Source organism: Chinchilla lanigera, unplaced genomic scaffold, assembly GCF_000276665.1.
Source record: "Chinchilla lanigera isolate Chin_1 unplaced genomic scaffold, ChiLan1.0 scaffold00107, whole genome shotgun sequence".
NCBI lineage: Eukaryota > Metazoa > Chordata > Mammalia > Rodentia > Chinchillidae > Chinchilla > Chinchilla lanigera.
The window spans coordinates 1,815,113-1,836,724 of NW_004955508.1; the positions used below are offsets into that span (position 1 = coordinate 1,815,113).

General features: G+C 37.9%; 1 long non-coding RNA gene and 1 pseudogene across 2 annotated transcripts in view; one reads left to right on the plus strand and one right to left on the minus strand.

Annotated features, from left to right (window-relative positions):
* LOC106146969 overlaps window positions 1-18,596 on the minus strand; it is a 125,180-nt gene extending 106,584 nt beyond the window's left edge. For both annotated transcript variants that reach the window (XR_001231657.1, XR_001231658.1), the window contains exon 1: window positions 18,482-18,596. This is a non-coding gene — a long non-coding RNA (uncharacterized LOC106146969). The remainder of the gene's footprint in view (window positions 1-18,481) is intronic.
* Window positions 18,597-20,598: 2,002 nt separating this feature from the next.
* Window positions 20,599-21,287, plus strand: LOC102027770 (annotated as a pseudogene).
* Window positions 21,288-21,612: the final 325 nt, after the last annotated feature.

The following is a 21,612-nucleotide window of genomic DNA, read 5'->3' on the forward strand; positions in this document are numbered from 1 at the left end:
CCTTTCCTGCGCCAACCACTGGCCTTCATCTCATGTATACATTGTAGCAAAAGCAAAACCATTTTTATTGGGATAAATGTAATAATATCTCACTTCTCTGCACAGCATCCCATGATCAATTGTAGCAGGTCAGTTGCTTTGTCCTCTGTGCTCCAAAGCACCCTGCGGGAGATCCCCTTATAGCCTCTGATCTAGTAATCACAATCTATCAGTAGATGTAATGTTCTCCTTTTAATGACAGAGACTGTATATTGCTCCATTGTGGAGTCTAAATAATCTCAGCGCCTAGCACAGGACCTGGTCCAAGGACACCAAATGATGCTGCTGTTTGGTAAAAGCTTATGGATTAATAAACAAGGAAATATTTTAAATAATACATTCTAAGGAAAATAGCTTAGTCTAATCAGTCATTTGCAATGTGAGCCTGTACTACATCAGAATGTGAGCTGTCTGCTACATTACTTTCCAGATTACAAAGCAGTGGCCAAGGATCACGTATTCTCCACAGATACATTTTATTTGTCATCACAGCATATAAATTCTTTTAATTCCCTTTCACTGGGGCAGTACTTCTCTCCCACTGCCTGATCCTGTATCCATTTTATCTGGTTCCTACCAGATTTACACATTCTTGTCTCATGAAGGTATGTGAGTTACCAACAGCCTTATCTGTTTTTCTGCATCTTGATCCTTGGCTCCTGCCTCTTGGCCACAGCTCTTAAATTCTGCTACAGTTGTTGCCCAAGTCTTTCTCACCACTTCCCATAAGCATCCTGAGATACACACCCACACGCACATTCCAGACCTCTAAGCTTCTGTCTTTGGCAGTCATCTGAATCCTGCCTGTCTGAGATTGAAATCTACTCCTTTCCTACGTTAGTGGTCCCAGTTTGGAGCTTTCCTGTCCCCCAAGGTATGGAGGATAATTTTTAAGGCACAAACATACACTCTGACCCCTTCAAACTATGGAACCTTTGAACAGTTTCTATTTCTAAGCCTCACTGTTCCCATTTGTAAATGGGAAATTGTATCTTGCGGGTAGATTTATTGGAAAAACTAAACAAGAAATTATGCTAGGTATCATGTAGATTTGACAAACATATTAAATGATACCTTCCTCGGTTTTGTTAAGGCAATACAGCTCCACTGATACAGCTAACAAGAGTTATTTAACAGTGAGCTTCTACTATATTATTCTATTCAAATATATTATTCAGTGAATCCATATGAAACAACAGCAAAAAACTGTGAGTTAGATACTATTCTTCCCATGTTATAGAAAATAAAATGCCATACATGAGAAAGGAATGTTTCTGGATACAAGCAGTAAAAGTATTTTTTATAACTTATAAAGCAGAAAGTTGGTAGTCCCGGGATTCGGTCGGTGATTCATCAAGGTAGGGGCACTAGATCAGGGTCAACAGCATCTGCTTGTCCTTCTTGGCTTAAACCACTTTATCTACTTGCAAATACAAAACAGGATGAAGTAGGATCGGTGGTCAAAAAAGAATGACTTTCTTTTCATGAAGGGAGTCTGAGAAAGCTAGATTCTTACTTTGTCAACCTTCCTCTAGGGAAAGTGAAAAGCTCTGGGGAATGAATTTTAGACTCACCAAACAGATGTCAGTTACAAATACAATTTCAAGAACTAGGATTCTAATGTAAATTCTTTGACAGCCTCTCATGTTCCAGTACCTGGTATCTTTCTGACTAGGGCCAGTCCTCACCTCTCCCTTCTTTCTTCCTTCCATCTGGAGTAAGTCTGATTGTCTGAGAGTGAAGCAGCTATTGGTGACCATAAGCTAACCAGTATGCGGACAAAGAATGTCACAATTCACAACTATCATAAATAATTTAGAGAAATGTAAATTATTTTCCAGTGGCATAGTATATTAGTAAGAAATACAAACCAAATTTCTATTATTATCCTGCACTCTTCCAAAGAAAACACAATTTCTGTCTTTAGTGACCTAAGATAAAATGGCATCTTATAAAAAAATTATATCTTTATGGAACAGCAATATTAACTCTCTGGGAAAAAATGTTTCCCTTTGATATAAAAATATGAGTAATATTATAAAGCAGAAGTTATCAAATTTGCCAACAGATTTGAGACATATTTAAATTGGAAGGAGGTGGATTATATACTTATAAAAAATCCATTTTACATTTGATCATAAATTCATGTAACCTAGGTAACATGTTTCCACTATATCTTTCAACCAAATGTGCTTCAACATTTTTAAATTTCAAGCCAGAATCTTATTATAAAAAGCTTTTTGTGTTTGTTTGAAGACTAGAGTTGCATTTCAATTTATTTTACCAATTTGCTGATATTTACCAAATGTAAATATATTGGTTAGATTATTTCAACCAAATCTTAAAGAATAAATATTTATGTATTAACTCAATCTTACTGTTAAAATGCAATTTAAATCCAAGTTTTATTCCAAAGCTATATTACCTTTCATTCAGTTTGTCAAGCAATGACTGTATTTGCTTTATGAAAGGGAAAAAAAAGAATGTGTATCTAAAAATTAGCAATGTTCTCTAATTACTTTAGAGAACAAGAAAACAAGCCTCTTTTTAGTCTAAAACTCCACCTGATTAATGACACTAGTTGTCAGTGATGGAGTATTTTCCAATTTAATATGTTGTGTTTTATGAAATACCTTCTTTCTGTTGTCAGTATAGAAGAAAAAAGGAGATTACTGTACTCAGATTTATCTTCTAGAGAACATTGAAACACTAATGTCTGCACAGATGCTAAAACTCCCTCATCAAAAGAAAAGAAAATCTTCAAGTATGTGGTAGACACAGTTTATACTGTGAATGGTTACAGAATACAGTATTAACTGAATGCTAAGCGTGATTATTGATCTGGGGTAGTTTTTCACCAATGTAAGTCAGTATTCATTAGAACTACATCCACCTGTTGGCAACCAACTAAGAGTAACTTTATTATGTGAGCTTTCTGTCTATAGAACAAGAGGTCGAGGAAAGGTAATCTAGTGAAAAGAGGCTCCCAAGAGATGCCAGGACGACCAAGTTCTACACAGAGTTGGGATAGCCTTTGTCCTCTTACTGGCTGGCTTATGGTCACAAAATAGCTGCTTTATTCCCAGGTAGTCAGACTCACTGGAATGGAAAATGGAAGGGAGACGTCAGGACTGATCACTAGTCCACTATCACAGTGAAATTTTACAATACAATTTCTAAACCATCCATTCTCAGTGAAAAACTGAAACACTAGGAGGTCACATGGCTTGCCCCCAGCTAGTTAGAGTTAGAACAAGTCTCCTAGTCCTTGTTTGATATCAGCTCCATTGTTCCCACCCTTTCTGGCATCTGGGCAGGATTCCTTTGAAATGTGTAAAAAGTATCATTGGGACCGCTCCATCACCTGGAGGATAACGGTTGGGAAAGACTGCGTCTCAGACTCAAAAACCTTTATAGTGTTGATAGTAGGCCAATGAGGTATCTTTTTCTATCATCCTATTCCTTCCATCCTCCAGGGTATCTTCATTACTTCTAAAGAAAAAGATTAAAACAAAAGGAAATCTGGAGATTAATACAGAGGTCACTGTCTCAGTGAAGACAGAGGTAGTGTTTTAATGAAGTAGGTGAGAAACTGATGCAGAGAAAAGAGAATTCAATTCACTTAGAATGTGGAGGCTCTTGGCATCTATGTTTCTCAACATTGTAGGTGAAATCAAGGCACGGAGACCAATGCTCAAATCTTCCTTGCCGTCCCCTTAATATTTAAATGGAAAAGAAAGGTTATAATTGTTATTGAAATTATGTAGATAGCTCAGTGCTGTAACCACTACTAAGCATTCTAAAAAGCTCTCCTTTCATAGAGATGAGTACTGGACTTCTTTTATCAAAATAGCTAAATCATATCATATAACTAAACAGGAAGACTATCACCCATGAGTAGTGTCGTGTCATTTGTCAGAATCCTGCTTGGAAAAAGTGAAACATTCCCTGCTATGTGTGATGGCAGATGGCCCCAGCATGCCTTCATGCTTGGTCAGATGTTATTAATCTATGACCAAAGGAGCAGGTGGTAAGCAGAGACCGCACCATTTTCTCAGAAGTCACCAAGCTCAAGAAAAGTATGAATTGTCTCAACATATTAAAATTTCCATCGTGTTTATTTTAATAATCATGCCTTTTAAACAAATGGAAAAATGGAACTCACATTTTTCCCTCCATTTTGTTGGTGTATATGAGAGATTCTATAGACTATGTGATTATTCACTTACGTACTTATTGGATGAAGGTAATTTTAAAATAGAACATTAACTCCACATTTAAAGAAAATTCATTAAACCTGAGTAGTTCATTACCATGAAATGCATTTTACTATGTTTTATAGCATGAATATGAGTTTCCCCAATATAAAACATTCAGCCAAATGTTTTACAGATTAAGGTACCTTATGAATGTAAATTATTCTAAACTGAAAACCATTTCTTTCTGTGCAGCCCTGGGACACCACCCAAGGATCTGATGGGTCAATACCTTTTCTAATAAGAAGCATCAGTCCACATTGGTACATTTTCACAACTCAGCTTAAACACTAACATCATAAATTTAAAAATTTTAATGTATTTTCTATAGTTATTAAAATGCCATGGTCAGACACTATTCAGCATTACCCAAATAGCTTTCCTTTCACATTATTATTTGTATTAGTGAAAGTCATTTAAAAATGAAATCCCACTTTATTTATCTTTGAGTTTGTATTGTTCTAGCCTAACAAGAAAAAAGAAATAATCCCTTTACAAATGAAAACTGCCTACTTATGTTCCCAACTAATTAGATCTAAATTGTTAACTCTGCAGAACGTAGATGCAGAGAGAGAAACCCCATCCCAAGGGCTGGAGGAGTAGCAGGTTTATCTTACTTAGGCATCTGGTGCCCTAATTCATGAGGGTTCTGAAACTCTGGACTTACTACTCCTAGCTCACAGCCAGCAGCAGGCCCTTTCATGCAATGAATTCTGCAATGGCAAAGCATAAAAAGCTCAACTCAGCGATATGTCCACAAAACAACAACAACAACAACAAAAAAGCAGAGCTTTAATCTTTACAAACTGAAAAGGAGCAGCTGTTTAACATCATGGGAACCTGCCTGGAGTTGATGTTTGAGAGATAGGAGGAAGGGTCATGGAAATACAATACCCCCATTTAATCCAGTTTACAACGGAAAAAGAGCATTCCAAAGCAAACAGCTCTGAATCACAAGACGGAGTCTGTTTTTCCCTATGTGAATGGTTACCAAACTCTTATTTGTGTGTTTTAGCCTCTTGTCTATGGAAGTAAACACATGGTTGCTAAAGTTTTATATTTTTAACAAAACACTGAGTATTCTTACATGAAGCCACCCAAAGGTCTTTTTCTCCAAGTAGCAGCAGAAAACCACCACGCTGATGCCCTAGGTCATTCCTCCACCTCCATGTAATGCAGCATTGTATGTGGGATTCAAGAACCAGGTGCTGACTTGGGTCTGTGGAGAATTGGTTCTTTACCACTCTTGTTCCTCAAGCTTAGTCCCCGACAGAGACAATTAGAAAGTCATATGACCACATGGTAGCAGAAAGATGTCATCGTTTGCTGTCTAATTTCAACTGAATTCAAGGAGGACACATAGAGGACGTTGCTAATATTTTACCTAAGTCTAGACATTGAACGAAGCCTCCCAGGCAGGTTTGTTCCTGCCTGAATGTTTCATTGCCCTTGCAAAACTTCTGTCAAAGTAAAGCTGTTAGACAGGTTCACGTTTAAGAGCCTTAAGAAACTCACTCTTAACAATTACAGCACCTACTAAAAATAACCTACACAACTGCACAGACAGCGTGCATGCAGGCGCACAGTTCGAAAGTTTCTGCCTCCTATAGGCAAGCTAAACGATTTATTATTGTCGCTGATCAATTCAACTACCAAATTCTTAACTAACTCTGAAGTGACTTGCATATTAAATAAGAAGACATTTGACGTGCTGTAGCCATTAGGGCAGTGCTTTTTTTCTTTTGAGTTTAAGGAAGTCCACATTCATTCATGAATTCAATGTAGCCAGTACTGCAGCACATTGTCCAGAATTATGCTCTCACTCTGGCATGTCATATAAAGCTTATATTTAAGATTATTTCAGCAGCAAATAAAAAGAGCTTTTGTACACCACAGACAGGTACAGTGCATCCAGGAAGGCAGAACATGTTCACTTGATAATACATGACCAGCGAAGTTGTAAATAAGTATGATTTGTCTGCCAGCAAACTGAGGCTGCGAAAGTATTTTCCACTTGCTACTTCTGTAATACTGAGCAAGTTTTTAAGCTTTTCATTACAATTTCTCCTTTTGTGAAATGTGAACAGTACCCTATGAAATTGTTGTCAGGTAAATACACTCACATACAAATTATGCTTGAATACAAATTATGCACCAGATGTCTGGTTTACTGAGAAAGCTTCCCAAATCTTACCTGACATTCTATAAGATAGGTTTAAAAAATGGACCCTAAAGTAAGTTTAAAAAGTGGACCCTCCTAAACAAGTTCACATTTTCATTTCTGGAATCTATATCTGTTACTTTATTTTCTAAAAAAAAGTGTCCTTAAAAACATGATTAAATGGAAGATTTTGAGATGGTAAGATTATCCTGGATTATCTGGGTGAATTCTAAGTCCAATCACAAGGGTCCTTATAAGGCAGAGTTATTATGGACTAAATGTTTGACACCCCTTTCTCATGCCATAATTCACGTGTTGAAATCTTAACACTCTCCCTCCAGTGCGATGGTATTGAGGAGTTGGGCCTTTAGAGATGATTACTGACAAGGGTGAAGCTCTCATCAGTGAAATTATTGTAGTAACCTTAGTAAAAGAAACACAAGAGAGGCAATTTTTCCTCTCAGACATGTGAGGATACATTTTGAGGACAACTGTCTGCTAACTAGAACGAGTGCTCTCAGCAGACATTGATCTGCCATTTCTTTCATGTCAGACTTTCCAAACTAAGGCATACAATGTATGATAAGTTGTCAAAGCATCCCAAGAGGCCCAGAAGAGATGACAGTGATCACAGATGTAGACATACTGCCTCAATCCGTGGAATAGTGACAGCCTCCAGAAACTGGAAGAGGCCAGGAGTGGATTCTCTCTCTGATTGTCTCCTGAGAGAGCACAGACCTGCAGCACCTAGATTTGGGCCCAGTAAAACTCATTTCATATTTGGCCTGCACAAATGTGAGAGAATAAATCTTTGTTTTAAACCATGATGTTTGAGGTAGTTTACTAAAGAACCCACAGGAAATTAATATACCCCCTTACATTATCAATTACACACATTGGAGTAGCAGGTTTCACCTACCAGCTTTTCAAGGCCAACTGGAATTCCTCTCATTGTCCACAAACAAAACCAATTTGTCATGACATCTGTTTTAGTTACTTTCTCTCTCATTGCTGAGACAAAATACCCAACACCCACATTAAAGAGGGAAAGGTTTATTTAACTCATAGTCTGTGATTAGCTGGCTCCAAGGCAGGGTGGTGTCACAGACAGGCAACAGCTTACGGCTGAGAAAATCTACAAAAGCAACAAGAGCAAAAGGGGAAGGAGCAGCAGAGAGAGCAAGCCTTTTTCCCTCCCTTATATTGTATGCAGGCTACACACCCTAGGGAGGGTACAGCACTCACACTCATAATCCCAGCGCTGAACCATGAATCAAATACTAACTGGAACCCATCCCCATGACTGCATGAGGTTTTGGGGGACATCCAGACACAAACCATAACAACATCTATGTTATGAAATACAGTAAACTGTGGTTGGAGGACCCAAATGAGTAGTGCTTGGGGTTCCCTTTAATTTTTCATCTAAAAATAAAGAGAAATGCTGTGCTTGAGTTCCATATCTCTAAAGTGGGGAAATGGGTGATACTACTAGCAGCTATCTCTTAGGTAGCTGTAAGGATGAATTAATAAAAAAGAAGTACTATGAGGAGTACCAGGCATGCATAAGCACCCTGTAAGTGTTTACTACTCTTGTTATTGCAGTTCTGGGAAGGTGTCAGCCAGAGTCAGCTTACTTCCACAACTGCCCTGGGAATATGTGAGAATGTCTAGATTCTATTTAGATCACACACCAGCTAAGGGATCCGACATATAAAGTCAGATTTTCAGAAAATTTCATGGAGCTCCTCAGCTTACCAGGGTAATAAGCTAACAGGTAGGCTTTTCATAGAATCCCATAATGAATCAAAAGAAAACTCTTCCCACATCATTCCTTTCCATTTACATAATCGCCACGAACAGGCCAAAGCCAGAAAAAGCAGATGAGGCTCTTTCTGCCCTGCCCTTATCTCTCTCACCTCTTTCTCTGTTCTTCCTCCCATAACCTTTCCAAAGCAGCTACTCTGAGATTTCCTTTTAATTTTTGTTACTGACATAATTTCTTTCCTTTGTATTGTAGCTTCTTTCACCAGAGTTCAAGGGGTTTTTGCTTGTTTGTTTGCTTGTTTGTTTGTTTTTGGCTATACCACCATAGTGGTTAGAGTAGAGGAGAACTTATTCACTTAATATCAAAGAAACTTAACTCAAGAAACTTTCAAAGCTATCATGCTCATTACATTAGTTTATAACCTCCTCCTCTACCTTCAAAAAAAGCCCAGCAATAACCTTCTTCAGTATTCAGTGATGTAAGAGAAAAAGTGAAATAAATTATTAGGTTGAGTACTAAAATTCAGGAAAATAGCAGGAATGCACTTATTTCAGATAAAGGAAGTAATTTCTGGAAGAAAAACCTCTTAGACCCTTCTCCAGTGAGATTGGAGGAAGGGGCAACTTTTTCATTAGAGATAAAGTTCTGATTCCAGGTAATTATAAACTAAGCTTTACTGAGAAAACTGGCCATAAGATGGGTCTTTCAAAACTGTAAGGAAGAAAACAGGAAACACAGCCCCTTAATGAGAAACAGCCTTGAGTCGGGGTCCTCACAAACATTTTCTACAGGAAATACCCATTTGTACAACTCAGGATCAATATGCACTTTTCTAAAGTGATGCAAAACAAAGCTTTTGAAAAAAGACCCTTACTTCCTTGCAGAGGCCTCCCGTAATCTATCAAGGTAGGCTACACATATGGACAAGTTCAAGATCGTCCTATTCAACATTCTGCCAATGTCATGAAGCAAATGCTGCTGTTCTTAATCAAGAAAGTGCTTTGGGGTGTCTCCAGGCTACTCCATTAAAATATAAAAGTAGAGAATCTTTCACAGGATGCATAAATCTGAAAATATAGACATCTCCAAAATTAATAACTGTAAGTCACTGTAAGAACCACCTGTCAACAAACTGCAGCTCTCCTGATAGACACCACAGACGATGCTCCAGGTGTAAAATGCACTGTCTCTTCCAGTCATACTGTGCAGCCACAGTACATTATTTTACATTTTGGAGGCTCTGTGTGTGTGTCCCTGCACATGATGGAAAAGTTAAATAGCCCAGAGTCAGAAAGAAAGCTTTGGTAACTAATTGTGCTGCCAATTTCTGTTTGTGAGACCATCTATTAGTTGCAATTTCATGAAAGTGGGAGGCTTAGCTCATTAAGGTTCTTGGTGTTTTCTAAATGGAAATGGTTCATAACAGTTTAATAGAAAAAAAAGCCCTGCAGCACGCACAAGTTTCTTCATTAAAAGAAAGTTAACCCTAAATTTGTAGCATTGTAAGTTTATAAGCAATAGTAATGCCTGCTCCAAATATACAAGATCAATAAAATAACATATGGCTTGACCTTATGCATTAACTAGCAGAGCATTGAGAAATAACAGTATTATAAGACTTTAAACATGGAAGAGTTGCAACAGATCATTTCATTCATCCTGTCTGGTTTCTATCTTACAACCATCCCTGTCCCAACACACATTCTACAGATGAGGCAACTGAGTTCAAGAAAAATAAAAATTCCTCTTTTCTAAAATTCATGTTTGTAGTAACTGGAAATTGATGTACTTGTTGAAGCACAAAGAGGCAAAAGTTAATTCCTATCATTATGTTTTGAAATCCTATATCATTTTTATTGTTTTTGTGTTGTTTTGTTTTTGTCTTTATTGTTATGTTGTTAGTGCTTTTTATTCTCTTTCAAGTAATAAAAAAGGCAAAAGAAATTCCAGTACTAATGATGCATTAGACCAAAAAAGATGCATCACATATGATGATGCATCCTTAATATATGAAGAACTTCTTATTGATCAATAATAATAAAAAAAAATTTATGGCTCAAAGAAAAAGCAGGGAAAGTATATTAACTGTCAATTTAAAGAAAATCTAGAAAGCAGAGAAATGAATATGGAGACCAAAAATTCCGTGTTTCCCTATCCATTGTTAAAAACTTGACTAGAAAATTAATATTAGGTATTATTGAGGGTTAAGGAAAAGGATCCTTTTATATACTATTGACATTGATAAACACAGGTATGACTTTCTTGACAATGTTTTAGCAGTATGCCAAAAGCTTTAAAATAGTTTAAAACAATTAGAATCAGTGTGTATGTCCAACCACCAGGGATAGGTAAAGACATGTTGTAGTACATTTATTCAATTAGATAATCACCAAAGAATGACATGTGATAAAATAAAATTTAATGTCATAAAATGTTTATAAAATTGTCAAGTGATAGAAAAAAGCCACAGTATGATTTAATAAATTGATATATAAATATATGTAAATAATATATTACATTATAATTACAGATATTATAGAGTAATATATAATGTAGAATATAGAATAATATAGGATAAATACATGAATATATATAAGATAATGAAAATATAAGGTAGCCCATTATGAGTAACTTTTTTTCATTACTTTTCACATTTTTCAAATCATTACTGGTGTGACCTAAAGACAGAAACTAAACAATTTAAATGACAATAAAGCATCCATTGAGATAAATCTGACTCATTTATCAATATGGAAGAGAAAATAGTTAGTTTCTAGGAGCCTGGATTAGGTGGTTTTCCATCATTCGGACAAAATACCTGACACCCACAGCATAAAGGTTGCCAGGTTTACTTTGGCTCACTGTTTCCGTGGGTTCAGTCTGTGGAAGGCAGCCTCCAAGGTGGGAATGGCATGATGAAAGGGGCATGATGAAGGCTGCTCACCTTATGGCAGCCAAGGAGCAGAGAGAAAAGGGAGGAGCTAGAAACAAGAATACACACATACTCTTGGGTCAATCATGCCTCAGTGACCAGCATCCACCCAGGTCCCACACTAACAGCACTTTCAGCTATGATCTCATCAGTGGATTAATCCACTGATGAATACAGCACCCCCTGATCCAATCACCTTCCAAAGGTGAGCACAGGAGACTTTTGAGGGACATTTTAGATCTAAACTAACAAAACCCTCCGAAGATGTAATTCTATAGCTCAAACCTGAGCCTTCAGAGCTACATTCTCTGTTGAATTCTGCTTCTGTAAGAATAAAACAAATGCCCAAAATAAAACAAATAATCCAACAAAATTAACAAGAAATTACCTTAATATTGCATAGAACCTTTTAAGTGGATGGGAGGAGTTGGCCCAGGATCCCTTTAAATCATTTTGTAACTTCCACTGTTGAAACAGGGTCACTAGTTTAAATGTCTGCAGCACCTGATTAATTAGTAATCAGGACAGAGTTGATGGTTTTTTTCTGCTTCAGAGCTTGTAATTATCATTCCTGACACAGAATTCAACTGTTGGTAGGCAGCAGGCACACTGCTGTCACCATTGTACTTTGCTTCACACTCCAGTTTCATAAAGATTTTGTTTGGAAAGAATCCTTGTGAAGATTTTACCCGCAGCAGGCACTTCCTGGAGTCATTTGTTTCTGTCACTGGTTCTCTGTACTTATAGGTGATATAATTGTCTATTTGATGAAAGCAAATAACCTTTGGAACAATTCATGTAGTTCAGAGATATATTAAACATTTTAAAAACTCATTCATGGTTATAAAAAGGAGAGGGGGACTTTGAAAAGATGATTGTATTATAAGAGATTCCCAAAGTAGCATGAAAAAATTAGAAAAGCTGGCCTTCCTCTTTTCAATTTTAAGCATTGTGCCTATAGTGAAGCATATGTAGAAAATTATCTAAAACCATGGTTTATGTATGGCCTATTAATTTATTGGGGAAACACCTGCAACAAGTCAATTGTGTCCATATTTGGAGAAGAAGTTAACAAATTACCCAGCTATAAATCCATGTTTTCACTTTGGAGGCTGGCAAATACATAAATATATATATACACACATACACACATACATACATGCATGCATACATACATACATACAAAAAGTCACCTTAAAATTCTCATTAATGAGAAGATGATCAGAGCTGTACAAACACACATTCATGAGCAAACAAACACAAGAAGAAAGGCAGAGTACCCAATAAGGCATGGATGGCCCTTGACCCTCAGTGAATCTCTGGAGCAAAATGTTGTTCTAAGGAGAGCATCATGCCTTTTCTTTGTGCTCCACTGATATTTTTTGCCTTCTAGTCAGCATCTTAGGATATTAGAAGCCAATCTCAAGTGATATTTTTTGAAGTAAGTAGCTGGAATTTCTGTGATCCAAAAGCTCCTTTCTAAGGGTCTAAATTCATAGGCTGAGGGAACGACTTCTTCTTATTCCTTCAGATTCTGATGCCATGGAGAGAGGCAATGAAGTGAGTGTAATGGGAAAGTGATGTCCTGCCTCTCAGAAACAGAGCAAAGTTTCACAGAGCTGCAGGACAATGTGACCCTGCCACTACAGGCATCAAACAATGGCAGGAACATGATAATGCTATAATGACCCTATGCCCTTGGCAAAGAGAAGATAAGATTCACAGTCTGTCTTGGCAAAATATTCATAATGATAACTCTTTAAAATGCTAGGAAGCATGTTATATAGAAGTGATGGAAGTCTAGTTATCTGGGCAGTAATGACATCAGGTATATCCTGAGGTGGTCAACTTAGTTGTTGATTATATCTAGTACTCCATCTTCCAGGAATTTCAAGATGTCCCTGTGAATGGCACCATGTGATTATTTCTGGTCACTGAGTCATGAGCTCAAATGAAGTATATCATTCCCAGTCCAGAACATTCTATGGCCAGGGACTGCTCAAGCTTTCTTTTACACCTTCTAGCATGATGGCCAGTCACATTCAAGATGGGTGACTACTCTTTCATCCTGGGTTTCTAAAGAATCATGATGAGCCCAATCCCTTACAGACTCACGGTACCCATAACTAAATGAAATATCAAACTTGATTATTCTAAGCTGTACATACTATTTGGAGGTTACTCAGCATAACTAAATATCCTGTTTCACATACACACATGCTCGCAACCACACATGCACACACAGATACAGGTTGAGAGCAAAACTTTCAAGAACTCACATATAAATTGTATGTCAAGAAACGTCAAAAAACCCTCCTAAAAATACTAGAACAGATAGAAGTGAACAGTTTATACCAGAACATAAAGCAGGCTTGCACTAGTGAATTTCAAGAAAAAATTTGCTGTAGAGGGAAGGAGTGAATCCAGAGCTGTAAACAAACTCAATAAATAGAAACTTCCTTTTTTATAGTTCTTCAAGCAAAGTAAAAATGGATGATAACGTAATTTCTTCTCATAATCACATGGAGATGTATTCCTTACTTTTGATACATTGTTGTCTTGGTTACTTTTCTCTCTTTGCTGAGACAAAGTACCCAAGGTTCCAAAATTAAAGAAGGAAAGGTTTATTTAGCTCACAGTTCATGGAGGATTCAGTCCATACTTGGCTGGTTCCAAGGCAGGGTGACACATGGCAGAGGGCAACCATTCACAGAGGTGGAAGACAGCAAAAGCAACAAGGGCAAAAAGGGAGGAGTGGAAGCAAGCAGCCTCTTTCCCTCCCTTACATTGTATGCGAACTACCTGCCCCAGGGCAGGTGTAGCACTCACACCCATAATCCCACCATTGGACTAAAGATCAATCAAAAACCTAGAGTAGAAACCTGCCCCATGACTGCATGAGGATTTGGGGGGACATGCAGACACAATTGTTCTATACATAAAGTGTACCATTCCTTTTTTGACATTTACCATTTTCCCTGTTATTTACCAATTGAAAAACAATAACATCATGGTTTTATTATTTAAGCAAAATAAACACACTTCCAAATGACTAATATTTTATCCTAAACCATTTCATTTCTCAAAAAAAATGATAAAAGTGAAAGCATGAATAGGAGGATATAGATGTCCATACTGTGTTTAATCTAATTCTTTCTTGTTAAAAACAAAAATTCTCTGTAGATTTTGAGGGATGTAATTTGTGCTAAGTGTTATGCTTTTAAATTTATAGAGAAAATTCTGTTATGACACCCATGATACTCTCATTTTATAAATCAATAAAAGGAGGAACAAAATCATCATGAAACAAATTAAAATGCATTTGGGGGAGTCCATATTTTAATATTAAAATTTCTATAATGCTTGATGTTCATTAGATTATTCAACTATTTTTTAATGAGCACCTACCATGCACCGTATGTTATGCTTGCTGAGGAAGACACACTCTGATGGAGAAAGCAGTAGTCAAAAGGGAATTTAAAAACACAATGGTAAGTGCTAGGGTTCATGTATAGTTAAGTAGCTGTTATGGGGCCAAAGGCCTTGGAACCCAACCCAAGGAGGCAAAGAGAAGGTACTCAGGAAACAGACCAAAGGGGCTGGAGACAAGTAATTCCCAAGAAAGCAAAGAAGAGCTTTAAGAAAGAGCCTGAAGTAAGAGAGAGCATGGACCAGGGACCAGAATCCACACAAGCAGATATAAAATGGCCAGAGAGGAAACCTAAGAGGTTAGTCTGACGTGATGCACATCTTGAAGGTCCTTTTAGACTATATGAAAGCATGTGTGCTTTCAGTAAAAAATCAAGAAGCCATGAAAGGATTTTAGCAGAGCAATTAGCATGATCAGATCTGAGCTTCACCAAGGCTACTCTGATGGTGGGATGGAAAACATGGAGTGGGCAGAAGCCTGAAAGTGGAGAGAGACTGGTAAGGAAGTGTTTGAAATCATTCTGGTGGGAGATAAATGTCCTCTGACCTGCAATAATGGCAGCAAAGAGAAAAAAAAAAGGAAAAAATTCAAGAGAGAATGAAGTGAAAATACAGCATACTCACAGGTTAGGGGATGGGAACAAGAGCAGAGGCATCCCACCAACAGCAGCTCAGGTCACTTGCCTGGCTTGGGGGTATGGCTCCACTAGTTAATTTTGGGTGACTTTAAGGAGCTTTTCCAACTCTCTGTCTCCCAGGTGACAAACAGAGATAAAAATTGTAACCTCATTACAGACTGTTCACATTTCAATTAAGTCTGACATATAAAGGCCTCCAATAAATATTAGCTACTAGGCTGCAAAATAAATTACAGAGAATTAAGACTGGATAATCTCTAGTAACTGAGTTTGGAGAAAGCAACTGTCATTGGAGGGTGAAAAGTGAAGTCATATTGCAGTAAACTAAAGAGGAAAAGAGGTAAAGAAAGAAAGGAAGAAAGTAAATGTAGATAAGTCATGGAAGGAAGGATAGGAAGGATACATAAGGCCAAATAAGGATGCTATGGGTTTGTGTCTAGATGTCCTCCCAAAGCCTCATGTAGTCATAGGGTGGGCTTCTAGAGTTTATGATTGATTCATGGTCCAGTGCTGGGATTATGGTGTGAGTGCTACACCAGGCCTGGGGCAGGTAGTTTGCATACAGTGTAAGGGAGGGAAAGAAGCTACTTGTCTCCACTCCTCCCTTTTTGCTCTTGTTGCTTTTGCTTTCTTCCACTACCATGAACTGTTGCCCTCTGCCGTGTGCCACTCTGCCTTGGAGTCAGCCAAGTATGGACTGAAACCTCCACAAACTGTGAGCTAAAAAAAACTTTCTTTCCTTAATTTTGGGCATCAGGTATTTTGTCTCAGCAATAAGAGAAAAGTAACTAAGACAAAGCACCTTTCAAAAATTTTTAAGAAGGCTGAGAGCTGCACATGCTTATGTGCTGAAAGAAAATGGGACATAGGGAAGGTGACAGCAAAAGTTCCAAAGAAAGGACATATATAATAGTAATGACCTATTAGGAGAGAGAAACTAGGATCCAGAGCACAGCTAGAGAAAAGAGCTGCAGAGGAAAGAGAAGGGCAGCTCTTTCAGATTCTGAACACATGGTTGTGATGCCCTTTTTCAGATAAATTATTTAAGTATGTCTAATCAGGGAAATATTTTGTTCAATCTTATCATAGGAAAGAGGATGCTAACATAGATGGACTTACTTTTAAAATTTTCATAAATGTAAGTAATGTGAATGGATGAGGAATATAATTTAGTCTTAGCCCTGTACTCCCAGTCCACACCCTTGTCCTTGGGCCCAGTCCTTGGGTGTCACTGATAGAGCTCCTTACATCACCACAGAGTACCTTGGATGATCAAACAAAGGTAAAGATAGATAATTTAGGGAAATAGGATGATTCAGTAGCAATTTAGCACATGATACCAGACCAGGATATGTACATTTCTCTAGGAACTAAACCCATAGAGCAAGGATTTATAATACAGAGAAAATAAAGTATTTACATATCATGAAAACCCAGAATATGGACCAAGGTAAATTCCTGTACAAAATATTCATCTGTATGGAATATTTAAACCATATCTTCTCAGAAAATATTCTACCAGACATTGCTACACAGACAAAGTTCTTAATATACCTAAGATCATATTGCCATCCAGGGTCAAGTTATTATTGGGAAAAGTATTAATAGAAATTCAGGCATGGTCACTTACAAGGATGTTGATGATGTAGCAGTGGAAGAGCCAGTGGAATGCAACTGATTTTCAAGACTACAGTAGACATGCATCAGGCCTCACAGCCTCATTCATAACAATTTCTAACTTCCCCTAAGCCAACATATTAAAAACACCTTGAATATCAGTTGATTATTTTCAGAAATTTTCTAATGAATCATGCTGTTGTAGCAAGTAATTCCCAGGGAAAACATCACTTAAAATTATGATAGAACCAAAAAAGGTAGTAGAATAACAAGTATAAGTGATATTTTTAATGTGTTTTTAATATATTAACAATTATAAAGAAACTTGGATATAAATATGTATAATAACAGGTATTCTAAAGCATATAGAGGAATAAAGTAAAAATTAAGATCATTCAGTAGATGACCAGAGGGACAGACATAAGGTGTATGATAAAACAAAAATAGAAAATGTAACAAAACATTAATGACAGAATTTATGTAGCAGATATGTATTGCTACACTTATAATTGTTCAACTTTTCTGTGTGGTTTAAAATGTTTGCACCAGTATATTAGAAAAGTTAGTTTGAGTGGTCATTCTACCCAAGTTCTTGGTTGCATCAGCTACCATCTTTCCAAGAACTTTGAAAGCGTGAAGTATTCTGTTTTACATCATTTTCCCACTTTCTCTCTGCTGGTGGGTTCTTTTTGCCTTTTAATACTGTAACAATTGTGTGTGTATATGTGTCTTACACACATGCAAAAATACATGCTATAAAAATAGAAATGTTTTCATTTAGCTTTAAGGAAGAAAGATCTGCATTATTTGTAATTTACAAGTTACAGAAACCAATTACATCTTGTTCGAGCCACTTAACTAGTAAATCTGGAAGCTTCCAGCATGACTGGATCCAGGAGCTCTAATGACTTTGTCAATAATCTACTTTTCTGCCTCTCACTGCCGTTCTTCTAGCATGGTGATGTTATATGAGCCAATTAAGATTATTTGAGAAGTAGTTGTGTGATGGATAAAGTCATAATATTGTCAGAACCATTGTAGAATCTTCTATTCTAGAAAAGTTCTAGCCTTGAATTTGTGACCCATTATGGCTTTCACCATATCACTTGCAGCATATGTTTTGGAAGCTTCATCTACATTCATTTTCCCTCTTCACCACTTGAAAACCACTCCTCTGCAATCTGGATTCTGCTCTTAGCATTTCATTGAAATGCTTATCTGAGGAAACCAACGACTTTCACACTGAGGGAAGCCAAAGGCCACTTTCCATTGTTATCTTGCTGGACTTTTGTGCACCATTTGACCATACTGACCACATACTGCTTTTCTTTTCCTAGACACAGACCTGGATTCAAGAAGTTTATTTGAGAGATGATATAAAGAACTAAAGTGGCAAAGTAGGAAGCAGGAAGAGAGAAATGCCAAAAGAAAGACATTGATAGGAAAAGGCCCTATGACGGCCACCTACTAATGGGGCACCTTGTCTGGATTTTGCCTCTCTAAATCCATTCCCCCATGTTCAGCCAAAGAAGCCTACACAAATCTGATATTCCTGCCCCCAAAATCTTTTCTGTTTTCCTGATTCCTGCCAGATACAATACAGCCTACTCAGCATTTAGCACCAAGCTTTCTGTCACTTACCCTTTATGTCTCAGTTTTCTGTCACTTCTTGTCCTCATGTTTGCCTGCAGTTTTGAGTTCTAGAACTCAAGGACTGCAGGGCTCCCAAAGCAATACCATTGCACCTCCTCTTGTCTTTGCCGAGGTAATCTGTCATCTTTCTGGAACATTCTTCCCACACTCTTCACCTAAAATGCCTTACACATCCGTCATCCTTCACAGTTGAGCCAGACAACCTTTCTCCATGTCCCATTGCATCTTGAACAAACTTTTTCATAGGCACCATTTAACACTATTTTATCAACACAATCTGTTCCTCTCCCAGCTTTCATACTGTATCATGAGGATGTCAAAGAATAAGACCTATTTATTATTCAGTAGGTACTTAATAAATACTGAGCTGAACTGTAAAATTACTAATTGTGCCATTACTAGCATCTCACAACTCAAGCAAATAAAACTGATTATAATTTCTAAAAGTTATAAGAGATATTTGCTAAAGGAGGGAAGGACACACAAGGAACAGGTCTGTTTTACTCAGCACACTAGTGTGTGAGAGCTAGCCAAATGCCTGCGGCATAAGTTACTGGAGCCGGTAATGGGGAGAGGCCAATAATCCACTCTGTGCTCCTTGGCACACTCCTTGGTAAATTTGCTGAGGTTTCCAAGATCTACCTAAACCCACCCTAAGCTACAGATCTGCTTTTATAAAAACTAGTACTGAAAATTGAAGCTGCTGTTTATCTTTTCTACCTTAACTAGATATAAACATCCAACAGAAAATGAGTGATTCAATCCTACCTGTTCAGGTTCTTGAACAGTTTCCCCCTACAGACTTTTCAGTCAACATTCATCATTTATTGACTCAATTAATACTTTGTTTTATTAGTTTTTGAATAATAAAATACATATATGGTGTAAATAGTCAACAGTAAAAATGATGTAGATCAGTGCCACCCAAAACATCATTCTGCGAAGATGGAAATGACCTGCGTCTGTGTTTTGCATCATAGAAGCCCCATCCATATGTGGATATTATCGTTTGAAATGTGATCATTGGTTCTGAAGAGCAAAATTTATGTTTAATTGTGACTAAGTTAAATTTAAATACCCACATATGGCTAGTAACCAACATGGTCGATATTACAGAATAAACAGTAAAGCCTCTCTTTTCTTTTATTTCTCTTCAGTCTCCAAATTCTGTTCTTCAGAAGTAAGCACTGTTTTGAGATTCTTAAACATATTTCTAGTGATTTTATATATATTTGAAATACATACAAATGTATACACACAAAAAAGTAGTATTCAAGGTACATAAATCACTTTCAATCCTGATTGTTTTCCTTTAACAAGATGTTTGGTCAACATTTCACATCCATAGATAGCATTGTTTCACATAGAAATAATGCATAGAATTTCCATTTTTGTGTATGCCAAAAGCCTCTGTACATGAACATTTTACCTATTTAATATTTTCCTAGGGAAACAGCTATAATGAATGTTTCAGGGTCCTCCATATTGACCACATATCCCATGATGCACTAGAGGACTCACAAGTCTCAGAATATAGTTCTACTAACAGCTAAAGTTCATTACAGCAAAAGAATACATAACAGAATCAGCAAAAGGTAAAGGTACAAGTGAAGTCTGGAGAAATCTTTCCATGTTCTTTGCCTCCCATAAAAGGATGCACTGATAGTGCTCGTCTTTTCTTCAGCAGCAAAAAAAAACAAATAAACAAAATAACCCACATGTGCTTTGTTTCTAATATTTCCTCCCAAAGAAATCCAGCACGGACTCAGTGCCCAGGTGCCCAGGTCCTTTCTGAGGACTAGTCACTTAGGTACCCACTGCCTAGCAACCACTAAAATTCCAGATCTCTGGAAGAAAAACAGATGCTTATTTCTCAAGTGTCTAAACAGCCTAATCACAGGGAAAGTTTCCTATCAGTGTGTACCAGCCAATTCTCAGAGGCCAGCTGAAAGCTAATTTTGTGAGCAACCCCTTCTACGACAGCAGCCTCAGACTTGCAGTGTTAACTCTTTTCTGCACAATAAATATCATTTAATATACCTTATTTTGTACATGTGCAAGGATAGCTACAGGATACCGATACATAGAAATACTGCAACAGCGGCATGGCCAGAGGTCCCGCGGATCTGTTTCTTGCTTCAACAGTGTTTGGACACAACAGATCCGGGAACTCCTTCTTTTATCTTCCGTCCACCTTCCAGGTACAAATTTCAGGACCCGACAACACCGTTCTTTTGTGGATAGCTCCTTATTGCCGACCAGCCAAGACCTCTCAGACTCGTCAGAATTATTCCACCGAGGTGGAGGCTGCCTTCAACCACTTGGTGAACCTGCACCTGCAGGCCTCCTACACCTACCTCTCTCTGGGCTACAACTTCGACCGTGAGGGTGTGGCTCTGGCGGGCGTGGGCCATGTCTTCCGAGAGCTGGCTGAGGAGAAACGCTGGGGCGCCGGGCATCTCCTGAAGATGCAAAACCAGCACCTCAGCCGCACTCTCTTCCAAGACGTGTAGAAACCTTCTGAGGATGAGTCGGGTAAAACCCTGGATGCCATGGAAGCTGCCCTGGCCCTGGAGAAAAACCTGAACCAAGCTCTTCTGGATCTTCATACCTTGGGCTCTGCCAAGACAGACCCCATATCTGTGATTTCCTGGAGAACCACTTCCTACCCGAGGAGGTGAAGCTCATCAAGAAGATAGGTGACCACCTCACCGCCCTCCGCAGGCTGGCAGGCCCCCAGGCTGGGCTGGGCAAGTACCTCTTCCAAAGGCTCACTCTTAAGCATGATGACTAGGAGGCTACGCAGTCCGCAGTCTCTGAGGGGCTTCTGCATCACCTGGCATGAAGGCTTCAGCCTCACACTCTCCCTCCAGCCACTAGGCAGCCTTTGCACCTCTCTGGAGCCCCCTCCCAAATCTTGGACCAAAAGAAAATAAAGCCTTTTGTAGCAAAAAAAAAAAAAGAAGAAGAAGAAGAAGAGGAAGAGGAAGGGGAAGAAGAAGAAGAGGAAGAGGAAGAGGAAGAAGAAGAAGAAGAAAGAAGAAGAAGAAGAAGAAGAAGAAGAAGAAGAAGAAGAAGAAGAAGAAGAAGAAGAAGAAGAAGAAGAAGAAGAAGAAGAA